Genomic DNA, 26400 nt, shown 5'->3' with positions numbered 1-26400 from the left:
ACTCATCTGTACCCTAACACGTACCCGGACCCTAACAAGTACTCGAAGCCTAACTCGTTGTCGTACCCGTACCTGGACCCGAAACCTTACCTGTTCCTGAACCCTAAACCCACCCAAAAGCCCTTCCCCTAACTCGTACCCTAATCCTAATCTGTACACTGACCCGTACCCTAACCTGGACCCTGATCCTTGAACTACTCCTAACCTGTACCTGGACCCGAAACCATCTCTCTTCCCTAAGCAGAACCCTTCACCGACCGTACACTCACCCTCACACTAAGCCTTATCCGTAACCTGGACCGTAAGCCTGTCCCGTTGTCGTGCCCTACCTGCACCCTCCACGGTCCCCGCTCCCAGTCCTAAGGCGTCCGTCCCGTGACAGGTCCTCGAACCCCCCACCTCTGGCGCGCCCTGACCTGCACCCTCCACGGTCCCCCGACACGTCCTCGAACCCCCCACCTCTGGCGCGCCCTGACCTGCACCCTCACCCTCGCCCACACACTTACCCGAAGCCTTACGGTAACCCGTGCAGGAATCCGAACACGTACGCTAACGACACTCCCCCGTCCTGGTTTTTCCAGGCTCTTGATACTGCTTGCCAAATTGCAAAGCACCCATTTCTCCCCACTATTCTAATGTCCATGGAGGCAGGTGTTCGAAGAAGTAGAGTTAGTTTGTTTGGGTGCGTGTGTTTGCATGCATGAAAAGTAGACCGAGAAGTCCCTTCGTGGGATTCAGATGGACTCCACGTAAGTCTGGTGTCCAGGAGCCAAGGTCCCGTCGTACCAAACGGCTGCTTCAGTGTGTGAGTGTAGGCCTGTGGCTCTTCGAAAAGGGACAGTGGGCATAGAGTCCCTCAGGTGGCTCTCATATGCTTGAATTCTCCTGTGAGTGAGTTCCTAATGTGGAGCAATTGATCAAGTCAATGCTTCATTCCTACAGAGAGAGAATTCTGCAGTTCTCTTCCTCGACGAGCAGAAGATCAGAAAACCCTTTCTGTTTCCAACCAGATTCTGTGTGCAAAGTGCTCTGGGATCCAGCCTAGGACCTACCTGTACATAGAGATTCACGTCTGCACTGCTGCACAGGTAAGGGAAATCGCCTCCTGCTTTCAGGCGAGCCCTCCGGGCATTAGGATACAGTTTGGACATTTCTTCTTTAGCTTCAGTTGAAAGTGCACTCTGGTCAAACACCTGGAAGAGAACACGAGGCCCAAAGTGTTATTGCAATGTGTTCTTTGCATGTTCAGCCAAGGGCCGCCCCCCCGCCCACACCTTACGCTAACCCCTACTCTCATCCTATCCCGTACACTAACGCTAACACTAAGCCGTCCCCTAACCCGTTGTCATACCCTCAACCCTACCCGAACCCGTTGTCGGCCCCGAAACTGGACCCTACCCCATACCCGTTCCCTTACCCTAATCCGAATTCATACACTACACTAACACAACACTACCATGTACCCTAACAGTACCCTAAAGCAAGCCTGATCCCGAACCCGTACCCTAATACGTCCCCTAACTGTAACCCTTCCCCTTCCCCGAACCATACCCTACTCCTAACCCGTACACTCACACTAACCCATCCCCTAACCCTTACCCTAACTTGGATCCTAATCTGTACCTTCAACCGTACCCATTCCCTAACCCACACACTAACACTAACCCGTAGCCTAAAACGTCCCCTCCACCCTACCCGAACCCGTTGTCGGCCCCGAAACTGGACCCTACCCCATACCCGTTCCCTAACCCAACACGTACCCTAACAGTACCCTAACCTGTCCCCTAAACCGAGCCCGATCCCTAACCCTCTAACCCTCTAACCCTAATCCACATCCTAACCCGTCCCCTAAGACGAAACCCTCCACTAACAAACACTGACCCTCACCGTAATCCGTTTTCGGACCCTAACGCTAACCAATAGACTTCATTACTACCCCAGACCCTAACCCGTACCCTAGCCCAAATCCCTTGTTGGACCCTAAACTGTCCACTGAACCGTCCCTGTTCCCTAATCCTAAGCAGAACCCTCAACCTTACGCTAACCCAGACACGAACACTCATCTGTACCCTAACACGTACCCGGACCCTAACAAGTACTCGAAGCCTAACTCGTTGTCGTACCCGTACCTGGACCCGAAACCTTACCTGTTCCTGAACCCTAAACCCACCCAAAAGCCCTTCCCCTAACTCGTACCCTAATCCTAATCTGTACACTGACCCGTACCCTAACCTGGACCCTGATCCTTGAACTACTCCTAACCTGTACCTGGACCCGAAACCATCTCTCTTCCCTAAGCAGAACCCTTCACCGACCGTACACTCACCCTCACACTAAGCCTTATCCGTAACCTGGACCGTAAGCCTGTCCCGTTGTCGTGCCCTACCTGCACCCTCCACGGTCCCCGCTCCCAGTCCTAAGGCGTCCGTCCCGTGACAGGTCCTCGAACCCCCCACCTCTGGCGCGCCCTGACCTGCACCCTCCACGGTCCCCCGACACGTCCTCGAACCCCCCACCTCTGGCGCGCCCTGACCTGCACCCTCACCCTCGCCCACACACTTACCCGAAGCCTTACGGTAACCCGTGCAGGAATCCGAACACGTACGCTAACGACACTCCCCCGTCCTGGTTTTTCCAGGCTCTTGATACTGCTTGCCAAATTGCAAAGCACCCATTTCTCCCCACTATTCTAATGTCCATGGAGGCAGGTGTTCGAAGAAGTAGAGTTAGTTTGTTTGGGTGCGTGTGTTTGCATGCATGAAAAGTAGACCGAGAAGTCCCTTCGTGGGATTCAGATGGACTCCACGTAAGTCTGGTGTCCAGGAGCCAAGGTCCCGTCGTACCAAACGGCTGCTTCAGTGTGTGAGTGTAGGCCTGTGGCTCTTCGAAAAGGGACAGTGGGCATAGAGTCCCTCAGGTGGCTCTCATATGCTTGAATTCTCCTGTGAGTGAGTTCCTAATGTGGAGCAATTGATCAAGTCAATGCTTCATTCCTACAGAGAGAGAATTCTGCAGTTCTCTTCCTCGACGAGCAGAAGATCAGAAAACCCTTTCCGTTTCCAACCAGATTCTGTGTGCAAAGTGCTCTGGGATCCAGCCTAGGACCTACCTGTACATAGAGATTCACGTCTGCACTGCTGCACAGGTAAGGGAAATCGCCTCCTGCTTTCAGGCGAGCCCTCCGGGCATTAGGATACAGTTTGGACATTTCTTCTTTAGCTTCAGTTGAAAGTGCACTCTGGTCAAACACCTGGAAGAGAACACGAGGCCCAAAGTGTTATTGCAATGTGTTCTTTGCATGTTCAGCCAAGGGCCGCCCCCCCGCCCACACCTTACGCTAACCCCTACTCTCATCCTATCCCGTACACTAACGCTAACACTAAGCCGTCCCCTAACCCGTTGTCATACCCTCAACCCTACCCGAACCCGTTGTCGGCCCCGAAACTGGACCCTACCCCATACCCGTTCCCTTACCCTAATCCGAATTCATACACTACACTAACACAACACTACCATGTACCCTAACAGTACCCTAAAGCAAGCCTGATCCCGAACCCGTACCCTAATACGTCCCCTAACTGTAACCCTTCCCCTTCCCCGAACCATACCCTACTCCTAACCCGTACACTCACACTAACCCATCCCCTAACCCTTACCCTAACTTGGATCCTAATCTGTACCTTCAACCGTACCCATTCCCTAACCCACACACTAACACTAACCCGTAGCCTAAAACGTCCCCTCCACCCTACCCGAACCCGTTGTCGGCCCCGAAACTGGACCCTACCCCATACCCGTTCCCTAACCCAACACGTACCCTAACAGTACCCTAACCTGTCCCCTAAACCGAGCCCGATCCCTAACCCTCTAACCCTAATCCACATCCTAACCCGTCCCCTAAGACGAAACCCTCCACTAACAAACACTGACCCTCACCGTAATCCGTTTTCGGACCCTAACGCTAACCAATAGACTTCATTACTACCCCAGACCCTAACCCGTACCCTAGCCCAAATCCCTTGTTGGACCCTAAACTGTCCACTGAACCGTCCCTGTTCCCTAATCCTAAGCAGAACCCTCAACCTTACGCTAACCCAGACACGAACACTCATCTGTACCCTAACACGTACCCGGACCCTAACAAGTACTCGAAGCCTAACTCGTTGTCGTACCCGTACCTGGACCCGAAACCTTACCTGTTCCTGAACCCTAAACCCACCCAAAAGCCCTTCCCCTAACTCGTACCCTAATCCTAATCTGTACACTGACCCGTACCCTAACCTGGACCCTGATCCTTGAACTACTCCTAACCTGTACCTGGACCCGAAACCATCTCTCTTCCCTAAGCAGAACCCTTCACCGACCGTACACTCACCCTCACACTAAGCCTTATCCGTAACCTGGACCGTAAGCCTGTCCCGTTGTCGTGCCCTACCTGCACCCTCCACGGTCCCCGCTCCCAGTCCTAAGGCGTCCGTCCCGTGACAGGTCCTCGAACCCCCCACCTCTGGCGCGCCCTGACCTGCACCCTCCACGGTCCCCCGACACGTCCTCGAACCCCCCACCTCTGGCGCGCCCTGACCTGCACCCTCACCCTCGCCCACACACTTACCCGAAGCCTTACGGTAACCCGTGCAGGAATCCGAACACGTACGCTAACGACACTCCCCCGTCCTGGTTTTTCCAGGCTCTTGATACTGCTTGCCAAATTGCAAAGCACCCATTTCTCCCCACTATTCTAATGTCCATGGAGGCAGGTGTTCGAAGAAGTAGAGTTAGTTTGTTTGGGTGCGTGTGTTTGCATGCATGAAAAGTAGACCGAGAAGTCCCTTCGTGGGATTCAGATGGACTCCACGTAAGTCTGGTGTCCAGGAGCCAAGGTCCCGTCGTACCAAACGGCTGCTTCAGTGTGTGAGTGTAGGCCTGTGGCTCTTCGAAAAGGGACAGTGGGCATAGAGTCCCTCAGGTGGCTCTCATATGCTTGAATTCTCCTGTGAGTGAGTTCCTAATGTGGAGCAATTGATCAAGTCAATGCTTCATTCCTACAGAGAGAGAATTCTGCAGTTCTCTTCCTCGACGAGCAGAAGATCAGAAAACCCTTTCTGTTTCCAACCAGATTCTGTGTGCAAAGTGCTCTGGGATCCAGCCTAGGACCTACCTGTACATAGAGATTCACGTCTGCACTGCTGCACAGGTAAGGGAAATCGCCTCCTGCTTTCAGGCGAGCCCTCCGGGCATTAGGATACAGTTTGGACATTTCTTCTTTAGCTTCAGTTGAAAGTGCACTCTGGTCAAACACCTGGAAGAGAACACGAGGCCCAAAGTGTTATTGCAATGTGTTCTTTGCATGTTCAGCCAAGGGCCGCCCCCCCGCCCACACCTTACGCTAACCCCTACTCTCATCCTATCCCGTACACTAACGCTAACACTAAGCCGTCCCCTAACCCGTTGTCATACCCTCAACCCTACCCGAACCCGTTGTCGGCCCCGAAACTGGACCCTACCCCATACCCGTTCCCTTACCCTAATCCGAATTCATACACTACACTAACACAACACTACCATGTACCCTAACAGTACCCTAAAGCAAGCCTGATCCCGAACCCGTACCCTAATACGTCCCCTAACTGTAACCCTTCCCCTTCCCCGAACCATACCCTACTCCTAACCCGTACACTCACACTAACCCATCCCCTAACCCTTACCCTAACTTGGATCCTAATCTGTACCTTCAACCGTACCCATTCCCTAACCCACACACTAACACTAACCCGTAGCCTAAAACGTCCCCTCCACCCTACCCGAACCCGTTGTCGGCCCCGAAACTGGACCCTACCCCATACCCGTTCCCTAACCCAACACGTACCCTAACAGTACCCTAACCTGTCCCCTAAACCGAGCCCGATCCCTAACCCTCTAACCCTCTAACCCTAATCCACATCCTAACCCGTCCCCTAAGACGAAACCCTCCACTAACAAACACTGACCCTCACCGTAATCCGTTTTCGGACCCTAACGCTAACCAATAGACTTCATTACTACCCCAGACCCTAACCCGTACCCTAGCCCAAATCCCTTGTTGGACCCTAAACTGTCCACTGAACCGTCCCTGTTCCCTAATCCTAAGCAGAACCCTCAACCTTACGCTAACCCAGACACGAACACTCATCTGTACCCTAACACGTACCCGGACCCTAACAAGTACTCGAAGCCTAACTCGTTGTCGTACCCGTACCTGGACCCGAAACCTTACCTGTTCCTGAACCCTAAACCCACCCAAAAGCCCTTCCCCTAACTCGTACCCTAATCCTAATCTGTACACTGACCCGTACCCTAACCTGGACCCTGATCCTTGAACTACTCCTAACCTGTACCTGGACCCGAAACCATCTCTCTTCCCTAAGCAGAACCCTTCACCGACCGTACACTCACCCTCACACTAAGCCTTATCCGTAACCTGGACCGTAAGCCTGTCCCGTTGTCGTGCCCTACCTGCACCCTCCACGGTCCCCGCTCCCAGTCCTAAGGCGTCCGTCCCGTGACAGGTCCTCGAACCCCCCACCTCTGGCGCGCCCTGACCTGCACCCTCCACGGTCCCCCGACACGTCCTCGAACCCCCCACCTCTGGCGCGCCCTGACCTGCACCCTCACCCTCGCCCACACACTTACCCGAAGCCTTACGGTAACCCGTGCAGGAATCCGAACACGTACGCTAACGACACTCCCCCGTCCTGGTTTTTCCAGGCTCTTGATACTGCTTGCCAAATTGCAAAGCACCCATTTCTCCCCACTATTCTAATGTCCATGGAGGCAGGTGTTCGAAGAAGTAGAGTTAGTTTGTTTGGGTGCGTGTGTTTGCATGCATGAAAAGTAGACCGAGAAGTCCCTTCGTGGGATTCAGATGGACTCCACGTAAGTCTGGTGTCCAGGAGCCAAGGTCCCGTCGTACCAAACGGCTGCTTCAGTGTGTGAGTGTAGGCCTGTGGCTCTTCGAAAAGGGACAGTGGGCATAGAGTCCCTCAGGTGGCTCTCATATGCTTGAATTCTCCTGTGAGTGAGTTCCTAATGTGGAGCAATTGATCAAGTCAATGCTTCATTCCTACAGAGAGAGAATTCTGCAGTTCTCTTCCTCGACGAGCAGAAGATCAGAAAACCCTTTCTGTTTCCAACCAGATTCTGTGTGCAAAGTGCTCTGGGATCCAGCCTAGGACCTACCTGTACATAGAGATTCACGTCTGCACTGCTGCACAGGTAAGGGAAATCGCCTCCTGCTTTCAGGCGAGCCCTCCGGGCATTAGGATACAGTTTGGACATTTCTTCTTTAGCTTCAGTTGAAAGTGCACTCTGGTCAAACACCTGGAAGAGAACACGAGGCCCAAAGTGTTATTGCAATGTGTTCTTTGCATGTTCAGCCAAGGGCCGCCCCCCCGCCCACACCTTACGCTAACCCCTACTCTCATCCTATCCCGTACACTAACGCTAACACTAAGCCGTCCCCTAACCCGTTGTCATACCCTCAACCCTACCCGAACCCGTTGTCGGCCCCGAAACTGGACCCTACCCCATACCCGTTCCCTTACCCTAATCCGAATTCATACACTACACTAACACAACACTACCATGTACCCTAACAGTACCCTAAAGCAAGCCTGATCCCGAACCCGTACCCTAATACGTCCCCTAACTGTAACCCTTCCCCTTCCCCGAACCATACCCTACTCCTAACCCGTACACTCACACTAACCCATCCCCTAACCCTTACCCTAACTTGGATCCTAATCTGTACCTTCAACCGTACCCATTCCCTAACCCACACACTAACACTAACCCGTAGCCTAAAACGTCCCCTCCACCCTACCCGAACCCGTTGTCGGCCCCGAAACTGGACCCTACCCCATACCCGTTCCCTAACCCAACACGTACCCTAACAGTACCCTAACCTGTCCCCTAAACCGAGCCCGATCCCTAACCCTCTAACCCTCTAACCCTAATCCCCTAATCCACATCCTAACCCGTCCCCTAAGACGAAACCCTCCACTAACAAACACTGACCCTCACCGTAATCCGTTTTCGGACCCTAACGCTAACCAATAGACTTCATTACTACCCCAGACCCTAACCCGTACCCTAGCCCAAATCCCTTGTTGGACCCTAAACTGTCCACTGAACCGTCCCTGTTCCCTAATCCTAAGCAGAACCCTCAACCTTACGCTAACCCAGACACGAACACTCATCTGTACCCTAACACGTACCCGGACCCTAACAAGTACTCGAAGCCTAACTCGTTGTCGTACCCGTACCTGGACCCGAAACCTTACCTGTTCCTGAACCCTAAACCCACCCAAAAGCCCTTCCCCTAACTCGTACCCTAATCCTAATCTGTACACTGACCCGTACCCTAACCTGGACCCTGATCCTTGAACTACTCCTAACCTGTACCTGGACCCGAAACCATCTCTCTTCCCTAAGCAGAACCCTTCACCGACCGTACACTCACCCTCACACTAAGCCTTATCCGTAACCTGGACCGTAAGCCTGTCCCGTTGTCGTGCCCTACCTGCACCCTCCACGGTCCCCGCTCCCAGTCCTAAGGCGTCCGTCCCGTGACAGGTCCTCGAACCCCCCACCTCTGGCGCGCCCTGACCTGCACCCTCCACGGTCCCCCGACACGTCCTCGAACCCCCCACCTCTGGCGCGCCCTGACCTGCACCCTCACCCTCGCCCACACACTTACCCGAAGCCTTACGGTAACCCGTGCAGGAATCCGAACACGTACGCTAACGACACTCCCCCGTCCTGGTTTTTCCAGGCTCTTGATACTGCTTGCCAAATTGCAAAGCACCCATTTCTCCCCACTATTCTAATGTCCATGGAGGCAGGTGTTCGAAGAAGTAGAGTTAGTTTGTTTGGGTGCGTGTGTTTGCATGCATGAAAAGTAGACCGAGAAGTCCCTTCGTGGGATTCAGATGGACTCCACGTAAGTCTGGTGTCCAGGAGCCAAGGTCCCGTCGTACCAAACGGCTGCTTCAGTGTGTGAGTGTAGGCCTGTGGCTCTTCGAAAAGGGACAGTGGGCATAGAGTCCCTCAGGTGGCTCTCATATGCTTGAATTCTCCTGTGAGTGAGTTCCTAATGTGGAGCAATTGATCAAGTCAATGCTTCATTCCTACAGAGAGAGAATTCTGCAGTTCTCTTCCTCGACGAGCAGAAGATCAGAAAACCCTTTCTGTTTCCAACCAGATTCTGTGTGCAAAGTGCTCTGGGATCCAGCCTAGGACCTACCTGTACATAGAGATTCACGTCTGCACTGCTGCACAGGTAAGGGAAATCGCCTCCTGCTTTCAGGCGAGCCCTCCGGGCATTAGGATACAGTTTGGACATTTCTTCTTTAGCTTCAGTTGAAAGTGCACTCTGGTCAAACACCTGGAAGAGAACACGAGGCCCAAAGTGTTATTGCAATGTGTTCTTTGCATGTTCAGCCAAGGGCCGCCCCCCCGCCCACACCTTACGCTAACCCCTACTCTCATCCTATCCCGTACACTAACGCTAACACTAAGCCGTCCCCTAACCCGTTGTCATACCCTCAACCCTACCCGAACCCGTTGTCGGCCCCGAAACTGGACCCTACCCCATACCCGTTCCCTTACCCTAATCCGAATTCATACACTACACTAACACAACACTACCATGTACCCTAACAGTACCCTAAAGCAAGCCTGATCCCGAACCCGTACCCTAATACGTCCCCTAACTGTAACCCTTCCCCTTCCCCGAACCATACCCTACTCCTAACCCGTACACTCACACTAACCCATCCCCTAACCCTTACCCTAACTTGGATCCTAATCTGTACCTTCAACCGTACCCATTCCCTAACCCACACACTAACACTAACCCGTAGCCTAAAACGTCCCCTCCACCCTACCCGAACCCGTTGTCGGCCCCGAAACTGGACCCTACCCCATACCCGTTCCCTAACCCAACACGTACCCTAACAGTACCCTAACCTGTCCCCTAAACCGAGCCCGATCCCTAACCCTCTAACCCTCTAACCCTAATCCACATCCTAACCCGTCCCCTAAGACGAAACCCTCCACTAACAAACACTGACCCTCACCGTAATCCGTTTTCGGACCCTAACGCTAACCAATAGACTTCATTACTACCCCAGACCCTAACCCGTACCCTAGCCCAAATCCCTTGTTGGACCCTAAACTGTCCACTGAACCGTCCCTGTTCCCTAATCCTAAGCAGAACCCTCAACCTTACGCTAACCCAGACACGAACACTCATCTGTACCCTAACACGTACCCGGACCCTAACAAGTACTCGAAGCCTAACTCGTTGTCGTACCCGTACCTGGACCCGAAACCTTACCTGTTCCTGAACCCTAAACCCACCCAAAAGCCCTTCCCCTAACTCGTACCCTAATCCTAATCTGTACACTGACCCGTACCCTAACCTGGACCCTGATCCTTGAACTACTCCTAACCTGTACCTGGACCCGAAACCATCTCTCTTCCCTAAGCAGAACCCTTCACCGACCGTACACTCACCCTCACACTAAGCCTTATCCGTAACCTGGACCGTAAGCCTGTCCCGTTGTCGTGCCCTACCTGCACCCTCCACGGTCCCCGCTCCCAGTCCTAAGGCGTCCGTCCCGTGACAGGTCCTCGAACCCCCCACCTCTGGCGCGCCCTGACCTGCACCCTCCACGGTCCCCCGACACGTCCTCGAACCCCCCACCTCTGGCGCGCCCTGACCTGCACCCTCACCCTCGCCCACACACTTACCCGAAGCCTTACGGTAACCCGTGCAGGAATCCGAACACGTACGCTAACGACACTCCCCCGTCCTGGTTTTTCCAGGCTCTTGATACTGCTTGCCAAATTGCAAAGCACCCATTTCTCCCCACTATTCTAATGTCCATGGAGGCAGGTGTTCGAAGAAGTAGAGTTAGTTTGTTTGGGTGCGTGTGTTTGCATGCATGAAAAGTAGACCGAGAAGTCCCTTCGTGGGATTCAGATGGACTCCACGTAAGTCTGGTGTCCAGGAGCCAAGGTCCCGTCGTACCAAACGGCTGCTTCAGTGTGTGAGTGTAGGCCTGTGGCTCTTCGAAAAGGGACAGTGGGCATAGAGTCCCTCAGGTGGCTCTCATATGCTTGAATTCTCCTGTGAGTGAGTTCCTAATGTGGAGCAATTGATCAAGTCAATGCTTCATTCCTACAGAGAGAGAATTCTGCAGTTCTCTTCCTCGACGAGCAGAAGATCAGAAAACCCTTTCTGTTTCCAACCAGATTCTGTGTGCAAAGTGCTCTGGGATCCAGCCTAGGACCTACCTGTACATAGAGATTCACGTCTGCACTGCTGCACAGGTAAGGGAAATCGCCTCCTGCTTTCAGGCGAGCCCTCCGGGCATTAGGATACAGTTTGGACATTTCTTCTTTAGCTTCAGTTGAAAGTGCACTCTGGTCAAACACCTGGAAGAGAACACGAGGCCCAAAGTGTTATTGCAATGTGTTCTTTGCATGTTCAGCCAAGGGCCGCCCCCCCGCCCACACCTTACGCTAACCCCTACTCTCATCCTATCCCGTACACTAACGCTAACACTAAGCCGTCCCCTAACCCGTTGTCATACCCTCAACCCTACCCGAACCCGTTGTCGGCCCCGAAACTGGACCCTACCCCATACCCGTTCCCTTACCCTAATCCGAATTCATACACTACACTAACACAACACTACCATGTACCCTAACAGTACCCTAAAGCAAGCCTGATCCCGAACCCGTACCCTAATACGTCCCCTAACTGTAACCCTTCCCCTTCCCCGAACCATACCCTACTCCTAACCCGTACACTCACACTAACCCATCCCCTAACCCTTACCCTAACTTGGATCCTAATCTGTACCTTCAACCGTACCCATTCCCTAACCCACACACTAACACTAACCCGTAGCCTAAAACGTCCCCTCCACCCTACCCGAACCCGTTGTCGGCCCCGAAACTGGACCCTACCCCATACCCGTTCCCTAACCCAACACGTACCCTAACAGTACCCTAACCTGTCCCCTAAACCGAGCCCGATCCCTAACCCTCTAACCCTCTAACCCTAATCCACATCCTAACCCGTCCCCTAAGACGAAACCCTCCACTAACAAACACTGACCCTCACCGTAATCCGTTTTCGGACCCTAACGCTAACCAATAGACTTCATTACTACCCCAGACCCTAACCCGTACCCTAGCCCAAATCCCTTGTTGGACCCTAAACTGTCCACTGAACCGTCCCTGTTCCCTAATCCTAAGCAGAACCCTCAACCTTACGCTAACCCAGACACGAACACTCATCTGTACCCTAACACGTACCCGGACCCTAACAAGTACTCGAAGCCTAACTCGTTGTCGTACCCGTACCTGGACCCGAAACCTTACCTGTTCCTGAACCCTAAACCCACCCAAAAGCCCTTCCCCTAACTCGTACCCTAATCCTAATCTGTACACTGACCCGTACCCTAACCTGGACCCTGATCCTTGAACTACTCCTAACCTGTACCTGGACCCGAAACCATCTCTCTTCCCTAAGCAGAACCCTTCACCGACCGTACACTCACCCTCACACTAAGCCTTATCCGTAACCTGGACCGTAAGCCTGTCCCGTTGTCGTGCCCTACCTGCACCCTCCACGGTCCCCGCTCCCAGTCCTAAGGCGTCCGTCCCGTGACAGGTCCTCGAACCCCCCACCTCTGGCGCGCCCTGACCTGCACCCTCCACGGTCCCCCGACACGTCCTCGAACCCCCCACCTCTGGCGCGCCCTGACCTGCACCCTCACCCTCGCCCACACACTTACCCGAAGCCTTACGGTAACCCGTGCAGGAATCCGAACACGTACGCTAACGACACTCCCCCGTCCTGGTTTTTCCAGGCTCTTGATACTGCTTGCCAAATTGCAAAGCACCCATTTCTCCCCACTATTCTAATGTCCATGGAGGCAGGTGTTCGAAGAAGTAGAGTTAGTTTGTTTGGGTGCGTGTGTTTGCATGCATGAAAAGTAGACCGAGAAGTCCCTTCGTGGGATTCAGATGGACTCCACGTAAGTCTGGTGTCCAGGAGCCAAGGTCCCGTCGTACCAAACGGCTGCTTCAGTGTGTGAGTGTAGGCCTGTGGCTCTTCGAAAAGGGACAGTGGGCATAGAGTCCCTCAGGTGGCTCTCATATGCTTGAATTCTCCTGTGAGTGAGTTCCTAATGTGGAGCAATTGATCAAGTCAATGCTTCATTCCTACAGAGAGAGAATTCTGCAGTTCTCTTCCTCGACGAGCAGAAGATCAGAAAACCCTTTCTGTTTCCAACCAGATTCTGTGTGCAAAGTGCTCTGGGATCCAGCCTAGGACCTACCTGTACATAGAGATTCACGTCTGCACTGCTGCACAGGTAAGGGAAATCGCCTCCTGCTTTCAGGCGAGCCCTCCGGGCATTAGGATACAGTTTGGACATTTCTTCTTTAGCTTCAGTTGAAAGTGCACTCTGGTCAAACACCTGGAAGAGAACACGAGGCCCAAAGTGTTATTGCAATGTGTTCTTTGCATGTTCAGCCAAGGGCCGCCCCCCCGCCCACACCTTACGCTAACCCCTACTCTCATCCTATCCCGTACACTAACGCTAACACTAAGCCGTCCCCTAACCCGTTGTCATACCCTCAACCCTACCCGAACCCGTTGTCGGCCCCGAAACTGGACCCTACCCCATACCCGTTCCCTTACCCTAATCCGAATTCATACACTACACTAACACAACACTACCATGTACCCTAACAGTACCCTAAAGCAAGCCTGATCCCGAACCCGTACCCTAATACGTCCCCTAACTGTAACCCTTCCCCTTCCCCGAACCATACCCTACTCCTAACCCGTACACTCACACTAACCCATCCCCTAACCCTTACCCTAACTTGGATCCTAATCTGTACCTTCAACCGTACCCATTCCCTAACCCACACACTAACACTAACCCGTAGCCTAAAACGTCCCCTCCACCCTACCCGAACCCGTTGTCGGCCCCGAAACTGGACCCTACCCCATACCCGTTCCCTAACCCAACACGTACCCTAACAGTACCCTAACCTGTCCCCTAAACCGAGCCCGATCCCTAACCCTCTAACCCTAATCCACATCCTAACCCGTCCCCTAAGACGAAACCCTCCACTAACAAACACTGACCCTCACCGTAATCCGTTTTCGGACCCTAACGCTAACCAATAGACTTCATTACTACCCCAGACCCTAACCCGTACCCTAGCCCAAATCCCTTGTTGGACCCTAAACTGTCCACTGAACCGTCCCTGTTCCCTAATCCTAAGCAGAACCCTCAACCTTACGCTAACCCAGACACGAACACTCATCTGTACCCTAACACGTACCCGGACCCTAACAAGTACTCGAAGCCTAACTCGTTGTCGTACCCGTACCTGGACCCGAAACCTTACCTGTTCCTGAACCCTAAACCCACCCAAAAGCCCTTCCCCTAACTCGTACCCTAATCCTAATCTGTACACTGACCCGTACCCTAACCTGGACCCTGATCCTTGAACTACTCCTAACCTGTACCTGGACCCGAAACCATCTCTCTTCCCTAAGCAGAACCCTTCACCGACCGTACACTCACCCTCACACTAAGCCTTATCCGTAACCTGGACCGTAAGCCTGTCCCGTTGTCGTGCCCTACCTGCACCCTCCACGGTCCCCGCTCCCAGTCCTAAGGCGTCCGTCCCGTGACAGGTCCTCGAACCCCCCACCTCTGGCGCGCCCTGACCTGCACCCTCCACGGTCCCCCGACACGTCCTCGAACCCCCCACCTCTGGCGCGCCCTGACCTGCACCCTCACCCTCGCCCACACACTTACCCGAAGCCTTACGGTAACCCGTGCAGGAATCCGAACACGTACGCTAACGACACTCCCCCGTCCTGGTTTTTCCAGGCTCTTGATACTGCTTGCCAAATTGCAAAGCACCCATTTCTCCCCACTATTCTAATGTCCATGGAGGCAGGTGTTCGAAGAAGTAGAGTTAGTTTGTTTGGGTGCGTGTGTTTGCATGCATGAAAAGTAGACCGAGAAGTCCCTTCGTGGGATTCAGATGGACTCCACGTAAGTCTGGTGTCCAGGAGCCAAGGTCCCGTCGTACCAAACGGCTGCTTCAGTGTGTGAGTGTAGGCCTGTGGCTCTTCGAAAAGGGACAGTGGGCATAGAGTCCCTCAGGTGGCTCTCATATGCTTGAATTCTCCTGTGAGTGAGTTCCTAATGTGGAGCAATTGATCAAGTCAATGCTTCATTCCTACAGAGAGAGAATTCTGCAGTTCTCTTCCTCGACGAGCAGAAGATCAGAAAACCCTTTCTGTTTCCAACCAGATTCTGTGTGCAAAGTGCTCTGGGATCCAGCCTAGGACCTACCTGTACATAGAGATTCACGTCTGCACTGCTGCACAGGTAAGGGAAATCGCCTCCTGCTTTCAGGCGAGCCCTCCGGGCATTAGGATACAGTTTGGACATTTCTTCTTTAGCTTCAGTTGAAAGTGCACTCTGGTCAAACACCTGGAAGAGAACACGAGGCCCAAAGTGTTATTGCAATGTGTTCTTTGCATGTTCAGCCAAGGGCCGCCCCCCCGCCCACACCTTACGCTAACCCCTACTCTCATCCTATCCCGTACACTAACGCTAACACTAAGCCGTCCCCTAACCCGTTGTCATACCCTCAACCCTACCCGAACCCGTTGTCGGCCCCGAAACTGGACCCTACCCCATACCCGTTCCCTTACCCTAATCCGAATTCATACACTACACTAACACAACACTACCATGTACCCTAACAGTACCCTAAAGCAAGCCTGATCCCGAACCCGTACCCTAATACGTCCCCTAACTGTAACCCTTCCCCTTCCCCGAACCATACCCTACTCCTAACCCGTACACTCACACTAACCCATCCCCTAACCCTTACCCTAACTTGGATCCTAATCTGTACCTTCAACCGTACCCATTCCCTAACCCACACACTAACACTAACCCGTAGCCTAAAACGTCCCCTCCACCCTACCCGAACCCGTTGTCGGCCCCGAAACTGGACCCTACCCCATACCCGTTCCCTAACCCAACACGTACCCTAACAGTACCCTAACCTGTCCCCTAAACCGAGCCCGATCCCTAACCCTCTAACCCTCTAACCCTAATCCACATCCTAACCCGTCCCCTAAGACGAAACCCTCCACTAACAAACACTGACCCTCACCGTAATCCGTTTTCGGACCCTAACGCTAACCAATAGACTTCATTACTACCCCAGACCCTAACCCGTACCCTAGCCCAAATCCCTTGTTGGACCCTAAACTGTCCACTGAACCGTCCCTGTTCCCTAATCCTAAGCAGAACCCTCAACCTTACGCTAACCCAGACACGAACACTCATCTGTACCCTAACACGTACCCGGACCCTAACAAGTACTCGAAGCCTAACTCGTTGTCGTACCCGTACCTGGACCCGAAACCTTACCTGTTCCTGAACCCTAAACCCACCCAAAAGCCCTTCCCCTAACTCGTACCCTAATCCTAATCTGTACACTGACCCGTACCCTAACCTGGACCCTGATCCTTGAACTACTCCTAACCTGTACCTGGACCCGAAACCATCTCTCTTCCCTAAGCAGAACCCTTCACCGACCGTACACTCACCCTCACACTAAGCCTTATCCGTAACCTGGACCGTAAGCCTGTCCCGTTGTCGTGCCCTACCTGCACCCTCCACGGTCCCCGCTCCCAGTCCTAAGGCGTCCGTCCCGTGACAGGTCCTCGAACCCCCCACCTCTGGCGCGCCCTGACCTGCACCCTCCACGGTCCCCCGACACGTCCTCGAACCCCCCACCTCTGGCGCGCCCTGACCTGCACCCTCACCCTCGCCCACACACTTACCCGAAGCCTTACGGTAACCCGTGCAGGAATCCGAACACGTACGCTAACGACACTCCCCCGTCCTGGTTTTTCCAGGCTCTTGATACTGCTTGCCAAATTGCAAAGCACCCATTTCTCCCCACTATTCTAATGTCCATGGAGGCAGGTGTTCGAAGAAGTAGAGTTAGTTTGTTTGGGTGCGTGTGTTTGCATGCATGAAAAGTAGACCGAGAAGTCCCTTCGTGGGATTCAGATGGACTCCACGTAAGTCTGGTGTCCAGGAGCCAAGGTCCCGTCGTACCAAACGGCTGCTTCAGTGTGTGAGTGTAGGCCTGTGGCTCTTCGAAAAGGGACAGTGGGCATAGAGTCCCTCAGGTGGCTCTCATATGCTTGAATTCTCCTGTGAGTGAGTTCCTAATGTGGAGCAATTGATCAAGTCAATGCTTCATTCCTACAGAGAGAGAATTCTGCAGTTCTCTTCCTCGACGAGCAGAAGATCAGAAAACCCTTTCTGTTTCCAACCAGATTCTGTGTGCAAAGTGCTCTGGGATCCAGCCTAGGACCTACCTGTACATAGAGATTCACGTCTGCACTGCTGCACAGGTAAGGGAAATCGCCTCCTGCTTTCAGGCGAGCCCTCCGGGCATTAGGATACAGTTTGGACATTTCTTCTTTAGCTTCAGTTGAAAGTGCACTCTGGTCAAACACCTGGAAGAGAACACGAGGCCCAAAGTGTTATTGCAATGTGTTCTTTGCATGTTCAGCCAAGGGCCGCCCCCCCGCCCACACCTTACGCTAACCCCTACTCTCATCCTATCCCGTACACTAACGCTAACACTAAGCCGTCCCCTAACCCGTTGTCATACCCTCAACCCTACCCGAACCCGTTGTCGGCCCCGAAACTGGACCCTACCCCATACCCGTTCCCTTACCCTAATCCGAATTCATACACTACACTAACACAACACTACCATGTACCCTAACAGTACCCTAAAGCAAGCCTGATCCCGAACCCGTACCCTAATACGTCCCCTAACTGTAACCCTTCCCCTTCCCCGAACCATACCCTACTCCTAACCCGTACACTCACACTAACCCATCCCCTAACCCTTACCCTAACTTGGATCCTAATCTGTACCTTCAACCGTACCCATTCCCTAACCCACACACTAACACTAACCCGTAGCCTAAAACGTCCCCTCCACCCTACCCGAACCCGTTGTCGGCCCCGAAACTGGACCCTACCCCATACCCGTTCCCTAACCCAACACGTACCCTAACAGTACCCTAACCTGTCCCCTAAACCGAGCCCGATCCCTAACCCTCTAACCCTCTAACCCTAATCCACATCCTAACCCGTCCCCTAAGACGAAACCCTCCACTAACAAACACTGACCCTCACCGTAATCCGTTTTCGGACCCTAACGCTAACCAATAGACTTCATTACTACCCCAGACCCTAACCCGTACCCTAGCCCAAATCCCTTGTTGGACCCTAAACTGTCCACTGAACCGTCCCTGTTCCCTAATCCTAAGCAGAACCCTCAACCTTACGCTAACCCAGACACGAACACTCATCTGTACCCTAACACGTACCCGGACCCTAACAAGTACTCGAAGCCTAACTCGTTGTCGTACCCGTACCTGGACCCGAAACCTTACCTGTTCCTGAACCCTAAACCCACCCAAAAGCCCTTCCCCTAACTCGTACCCTAATCCTAATCTGTACACTGACCCGTACCCTAACCTGGACCCTGATCCTTGAACTACTCCTAACCTGTACCTGGACCCGAAACCATCTCTCTTCCCTAAGCAGAACCCTTCACCGACCGTACACTCACCCTCACACTAAGCCTTATCCGTAACCTGGACCGTAAGCCTGTCCCGTTGTCGTGCCCTACCTGCACCCTCCACGGTCCCCGCTCCCAGTCCTAAGGCGTCCGTCCCGTGACAGGTCCTCGAACCCCCCACCTCTGGCGCGCCCTGACCTGCACCCTCCACGGTCCCCCGACACGTCCTCGAACCCCCCACCTCTGGCGCGCCCTGACCTGCACCCTCACCCTCGCCCACACACTTACCCGAAGCCTTACGGTAACCCGTGCAGGAATCCGAACACGTACGCTAACGACACTCCCCCGTCCTGGTTTTTCCAGGCTCTTGATACTGCTTGCCAAATTGCAAAGCACCCATTTCTCCCCACTATTCTAATGTCCATGGAGGCAGGTGTTCGAAGAAGTAGAGTTAGTTTGTTTGGGTGCGTGTGTTTGCATGCATGAAAAGTAGACCGAGAAGTCCCTTCGTGGGATTCAGATGGACTCCACGTAAGTCTGGTGTCCAGGAGCCAAGGTCCCGTCGTACCAAACGGCTGCTTCAGTGTGTGAGTGTAGGCCTGTGGCTCTTCGAAAAGGGACAGTGGGCATAGAGTCCCTCAGGTGGCTCTCATATGCTTGAATTCTCCTGTGAGTGAGTTCCTAATGTGGAGCAATTGATCAAGTCAATGCTTCATTCCTACAGAGAGAGAATTCTGCAGTTCTCTTCCTCGACGAGCAGAAGATCAGAAAACCCTTTCCGTTTCCAACCAGATTCTGTGTGCAAAGTGCTCTGGGATCCAGCCTAGGACCTACCTGTACATAGAGATTCACGTCTGCACTGCTGCACAGGTAAGGGAAATCGCCTCCTGCTTTCAGGCGAGCCCTCCGGGCATTAGGATACAGTTTGGACATTTCTTCTTTAGCTTCAGTTGAAAGTGCACTCTGGTCAAACACCTGGAAGAGAACACGAGGCCCAAAGTGTTATTGCAATGTGTTCTTTGCATGTTCAGCCAAGGGCCGCCCCCCCGCCCACACCTTACGCTAACCCCTACTCTCATCCTATCCCGTACACTAACGCTAACACTAAGCCGTCCCCTAACCCGTTGTCATACCCTCAACCCTACCCGAACCCGTTGTCGGCCCCGAAACTGGACCCTACCCCATACCCGTTCCCTTACCCTAATCCGAATTCATACACTACACTAACACAACACTACCATGTACCCTAACAGTACCCTAAAGCAAGCCTGATCCCGAACCCGTACCCTAATACGTCCCCTAACTGTAACCCTTCCCCTTCCCCGAACCATACCCTACTCCTAACCCGTACACTCACACTAACCCATCCCCTAACCCTTACCCTAACTTGGATCCTAATCTGTACCTTCAACCGTACCCATTCCCTAACCCACACACTAACACTAACCCGTAGCCTAAAACGTCCCCTCCACCCTACCCGAACCCGTTGTCGGCCCCGAAACTGGACCCTACCCCATACCCGTTCCCTAACCCAACACGTACCCTAACAGTACCCTAACCTGTCCCCTAAACCGAGCCCGATCCCTAACCCTCTAACCCTCTAACCCTAATCCACATCCTAACCCGTCCCCTAAGACGAAACCCTCCACTAACAAACACTGACCCTCACCGTAATCCGTTTTCGGACCCTAACGCTAACCAATAGACTTCATTACTACCCCAGACCCTAACCCGTACCCTAGCCCAAATCCCTTGTTGGACCCTAAACTGTCCACTGAACCGTCCCTGTTCCCTAATCCTAAGCAGAACCCTCAACCTTACGCTAACCCAGACACGAACACTCATCTGTACCCTAACACGTACCCGGACCCTAACAAGTACTCGAAGCCTAACTCGTTGTCGTACCCGTACCTGGACCCGAAACCTTACCTGTTCCTGAACCCTAAACCCACCCAAAAGCCCTTCCCCTAACTCGTACCCTAATCCTAATCTGTACACTGACCCGTACCCTAACCTGGACCCTGATCCTTGAACTACTCCTAACCTGTACCTGGACCCGAAACCATCTCTCTTCCCTAAGCAGAACCCTTCACCGACCGTACACTCACCCTCACACTAAGCCTTATCCGTAACCTGGACCGTAAGCCTGTCCCGTTGTCGTGCCCTACCTGCACCCTCCACGGTCCCCGCTCCCAGTCCTAAGGCGTCCGTCCCGTGACAGGTCCTCGAACCCCCCACCTCTGGCGCGCCCTGACCTGCACCCTCCACGGTCCCCCGACACGTCCTCGAACCCCCCACCTCTGGCGCGCCCTGACCTGCACCCTCACCCTCGCCCACACACTTACCCGAAGCCTTACGGTAACCCGTGCAGGAATCCGAACACGTACGCTAACGACACTCCCCCGTCCTGGTTTTTCCAGGCTCTTGATACTGCTTGCCAAATTGCAAAGCACCCATTTCTCCCCACTATTCTAATGTCCATGGAGGCAGGTGTTCGAAGAAGTAGAGTTAGTTTGTTTGGGTGCGTGTGTTTGCATGCATGAAAAGTAGACCGAGAAGTCCCTTCGTGGGATTCAGATGGACTCCACGTAAGTCTGGTGTCCAGGAGCCAAGGTCCCGTCGTACCAAACGGCTGCTTCAGTGTGTGAGTGTAGGCCTGTGGCTCTTCGAAAAGGGACAGTGGGCATAGAGTCCCTCAGGTGGCTCTCATATGCTTGAATTCTCCTGTGAGTGAGTTCCTAATGTGGAGCAATTGATCAAGTCAATGCTTCATTCCTACAGAGAGAGAATTCTGCAGTTCTCTTCCTCGACGAGCAGAAGATCAGAAAACCCTTTCCGTTTCCAACCAGATTCTGTGTGCAAAGTGCTCTGGGATCCAGCCTAGGACCTACCTGTACATAGAGATTCACGTCTGCACTGCTGCACAGGTAAGGGAAATCGCCTCCTGCTTTCAGGCGAGCCCTCCGGGCATTAGGATACAGTTTGGACATTTCTTCTTTAGCTTCAGTTGAAAGTGCACTCTGGTCAAACACCTGGAAGAGAACACGAGGCCCAAAGTGTTATTGCAATGTGTTCTTTGCATGTTCAGCCAAGGGCCGCCCCCCCGCCCACACCTTACGCTAACCCCTACTCTCATCCTATCCCGTACACTAACGCTAACACTAAGCCGTCCCCTAACCCGTTGTCATACCCTCAACCCTACCCGAACCCGTTGTCGGCCCCGAAACTGGACCCTACCCCATACCCGTTCCCTTACCCTAATCCGAATTCATACACTACACTAACACAACACTACCATGTACCCTAACAGTACCCTAAAGCAAGCCTGATCCCGAACCCGTACCCTAATACATCCCCTAACTGTAACCCTTCCCCTTCCCCGAACCATACCCTACTCCTAACCCGTACACTCACACTAACCCATCCCCTAACCCTTACCCTAACTTGGATCCTAATCTGTACCTTCAACCGTACCCATTCCCTAACCCACACACTAACACTAACCCGTAGCCTAAAACGTCCCCTCCACCCTACCCGAACCCGTTGTCGGCCCCGAAACTGGACCCTACCCCATACCCGTTCCCTAACCCAACACGTACCCTAACAGTACCCTAACCTGTCCCCTAAACCGAGCCCGATCCCTAACCCTCTAACCCTCTAACCCTAATCCACATCCTAACCCGTCCCCTAAGACGAAACCCTCCACTAACAAACACTGACCCTCACCGTAATCCGTTTTCGGACCCTAACGCTAACCAATAGACTTCATTACTACCCCAGACCCTAACCCGTACCCTAGCCCAAATCCCTTGTTGGACCCTAAACTGTCCACTGAACCGTCCCTGTTCCCTAATCCTAAGCAGAACCCTCAACCTTACGCTAACCCAGACACGAACACTCATCTGTACCCTAACACGTACCCGGACCCTAACAAGTACTCGAAGCCTAACTCGTTGTCGTACCCGTACCTGGACCCGAAACCTTACCTGTTCCTGAACCCTAAACCCACCCAAAAGCCCTTCCCCTAACTCGTACCCTAATCCTAATCTGTACACTGACCCGTACCCTAACCTGGACCCTGATCCTTGAACTACTCCTAACCTGTACCTGGACCCGAAACCATCTCTCTTCCCTAAGCAGAACCCTTCACCGACCGTACACTCACCCTCACACTAAGCCTTATCCGTAACCTGGACCGTAAGCCTGTCCCGTTGTCGTGCCCTACCTGCACCCTCCACGGTCCCCGCTCCCAGTCCTAAGGCGTCCGTCCCGTGACAGGTCCTCGAACCCCCCACCTCTGGCGCGCCCTGACCTGCACCCTCACCCTCGCCCACACACTTACCCGAAGCCTTACGGTAACCCGTGCAGGAATCCGAACACGTACGCTAACGACACTCCCCCGTCCTGGTTTTTCCAGGCTCTTGATACTGCTTGCCAAATTGCAAAGCACCCATTTCTCCCCACTATTCTAATGTCCATGGAGGCAGGTGTTCGAAGAAGTAGAGTTAGTTTGTTTGGGTGCGTGTGTTTGCATGCATGAAAAGTAGACCGAGAAGTCCCTTCGTGGGATTCAGATGGACTCCACGTAAGTCTGGTGTCCAGGAGCCAAGGTCCCGTCGTACCAAACGGCTGCTTCAGTGTGTGAGTGTAGGCCTGTGGCTCTTCGAAAAGGGACAGTGGGCATAGAGTCCCTCAGGTGGCTCTCATATGCTTGAATTCTCCTGTGAGTGAGTTCCTAATGTGGAGCAATTGATCAAGTCAATGCTTCATTCCTACAGAGAGAGAATTCTGCAGTTCTCTTCCTCGACGAGCAGAAGATCAGAAAACCCTTTCCGTTTCCAACCAGATTCTGTGTGCAAAGTGCTCTGGGATCCAGCCTAGGACCTACCTGTACATAGAGATTCACGTCTGCACTGCTGCACAGGTAAGGGAAATCGCCTCCTGCTTTCAGGCGAGCCCTCCGGGCATTAGGATACAGTTTGGACATTTCTTCTTTAGCTTCAGTTGAAAGTGCACTCTGGTCAAACACCTGGAAGAGAACACGAGGCCCAAAGTGTTATTGCAATGTGTTCTTTGCATGTTCAGCCAAGGGCCGCCCCCCCGCCCACACCTTACGCTAACCCCTACTCTCATCCTATCCCGTACACTAACGCTAACACTAAGCCGTCCCCTAACCCGTTGTCATACCCTCAACCCTACCCGAACCCGTTGTCGGCCCCGAAACTGGACCCTACCCCATACCCGTTCCCTTACCCTAATCCGAATTCATACACTACACTAACACAACACTACCATGTACCCTAACAGTACCCTAAAGCAAGCCTGATCCCGAACCCGTACCCTAATACGTCCCCTAACTGTAACCCTTCCCCTTCCCCGAACCATACCCTACTCCTAACCCGTACACTCACACTAACCCATCCCCTAACCCTTACCCTAACTTGGATCCTAATCTGTACCTTCAACCGTACCCATTCCCTAACCCACACACTAACACTAACCCGTAGCCTAAAACGTCCCCTCCACCCTACCCGAACCCGTTGTCGGCCCCGAAACTGGACCCTACCCCATACCCGTTCCCTAACCCAACACGTACCCTAACAGTACCCTAACCTGTCCCCTAAACCGAGCCCGATCCCTAACCCTCTAACCCTAATCCACATCCTAACCCGTCCCCTAAGACGAAACCCTCCACTAACAAACACTGACCCTCACCGTAATCCGTTTTCGGACCCTAACGCTAACCAATAGACTTCATTACTACCCCAGACCCTAACCCGTACCCTAGCCCAAATCCCTTGTTGGACCCTAAACTGTCCACTGAACCGTCCCTGTTCCCTAATCCTAAGCAGAACCCTCAACCTTACGCTAACCCAGACACGAACACTCATCTGTACCCTAACACGTACCCGGACCCTAACAAGTACTCGAAGCCTAACTCGTTGTCGTACCCGTACCTGGACCCGAAACCTTACCTGTTCCTGAACCCTAAACCCACCCAAAAGCCCTTCCCCTAACTCGTACCCTAATCCTAATCTGTACACTGACCCGTACCCTAACCTGGACCCTGATCCTTGAACTACTCCTAACCTGTACCTGGACCCGAAACCATCTCTCTTCCCTAAGCAGAACCCTTCACCGACCGTACACTCACCCTCACACTAAGCCTTATCCGTAACCTGGACCGTAAGCCTGTCCCGTTGTCGTGCCCTACCTGCACCCTCCACGGTCCCCGCTCCCAGTCCTAAGGCGTCCGTCCCGTGACAGGTCCTCGAACCCCCCACCTCTGGCGCGCCCTGACCTGCACCCTCCACGGTCCCCCGACACGTCCTCGAACCCCCCACCTCTGGCGCGCCCTGACCTGCACCCTCACCCTCGCCCACACACTTACCCGAAGCCTTACGGTAACCCGTGCAGGAATCCGAACACGTACGCTAACGACACTCCCCCGTCCTGGTTTTTCCAGGCTCTTGATACTGCTTGCCAAATTGCAAAGCACCCATTTCTCCCCACTATTCTAATGTCCATGGAGGCAGGTGTTCGAAGAAGTAGAGTTAGTTTGTTTGGGTGCGTGTGTTTGCATGCATGAAAAGTAGACCGAGAAGTCCCTTCGTGGGATTCAGATGGACTCCACGTAAGTCTGGTGTCCAGGAGCCAAGGTCCCGTCGTACCAAACGGCTGCTTCAGTGTGTGAGTGTAGGCCTGTGGCTCTTCGAAAAGGGACAGTGGGCATAGAGTCCCTCAGGTGGCTCTCATATGCTTGAATTCTCCTGTGAGTGAGTTCCTAATGTGGAGCAATTGATCAAGTCAATGCTTCATTCCTACAGAGAGAGAATTCTGCAGTTCTCTTCCTCGACGAGCAGAAGATCAGAAAACCCTTTCCGTTTCCAACCAGATTCTGTGTGCAAAGTGCTCTGGGATCCAGCCTAGGACCTACCTGTACATAGAGATTCACGTCTGCACTGCTGCACAGGTAAGGGAAATCGCCTCCTGCTTTCAGGCGAGCCCTCCGGGCATTAGGATACAGTTTGGACATTTCTTCTTTAGCTTCAGTTGAAAGTGCACTCTGGTCAAACACCTGGAAGAGAACACGAGGCCCAAAGTGTTATTGCAATGTGTTCTTTGCATGTTCAGCCAAGGGCCGCCCCCCCGCCCACACCTTACGCTAACCCCTACTCTCATCCTATCCCGTACACTAACGCTAACACTAAGCCGTCCCCTAACCCGTTGTCATACCCTCAACCCTACCCGAACCCGTTGTCGGCCCCGAAACTGGACCCTACCCCATACCCGTTCCCTTACCCTAATCCGAATTCATACACTACACTAACACAACACTACCATGTACCCTAACAGTACCCTAAAGCAAGCCTGATCCCGAACCCGTACCCTAATACGTCCCCTAACTGTAACCCTTCCCCTTCCCCGAACCATACCCTACTCCTAACCCGTACACTCACACTAACCCATCCCCTAACCCTTACCCTAACTTGGATCCTAATCTGTACCTTCAACCGTACCCATTCCCTAACCCACACACTAACACTAACCCGTAGCCTAAAACGTCCCCTCCACCCTACCCGAACCCGTTGTCGGCCCCGAAACTGGACCCTACCCCATACCCGTTCCCTAACCCAACACGTACCCTAACAGTACCCTAACCTGTCCCCTAAACCG

Source organism: Pseudorca crassidens, chromosome 4 (genome assembly GCF_039906515.1).
Source record: "Pseudorca crassidens isolate mPseCra1 chromosome 4, mPseCra1.hap1, whole genome shotgun sequence".
In the NCBI taxonomy this organism is placed as follows: Eukaryota; Metazoa; Chordata; class Mammalia; order Artiodactyla; family Delphinidae; genus Pseudorca; species Pseudorca crassidens.
Note: the sequence above shows the minus strand (reverse complement) of the source record.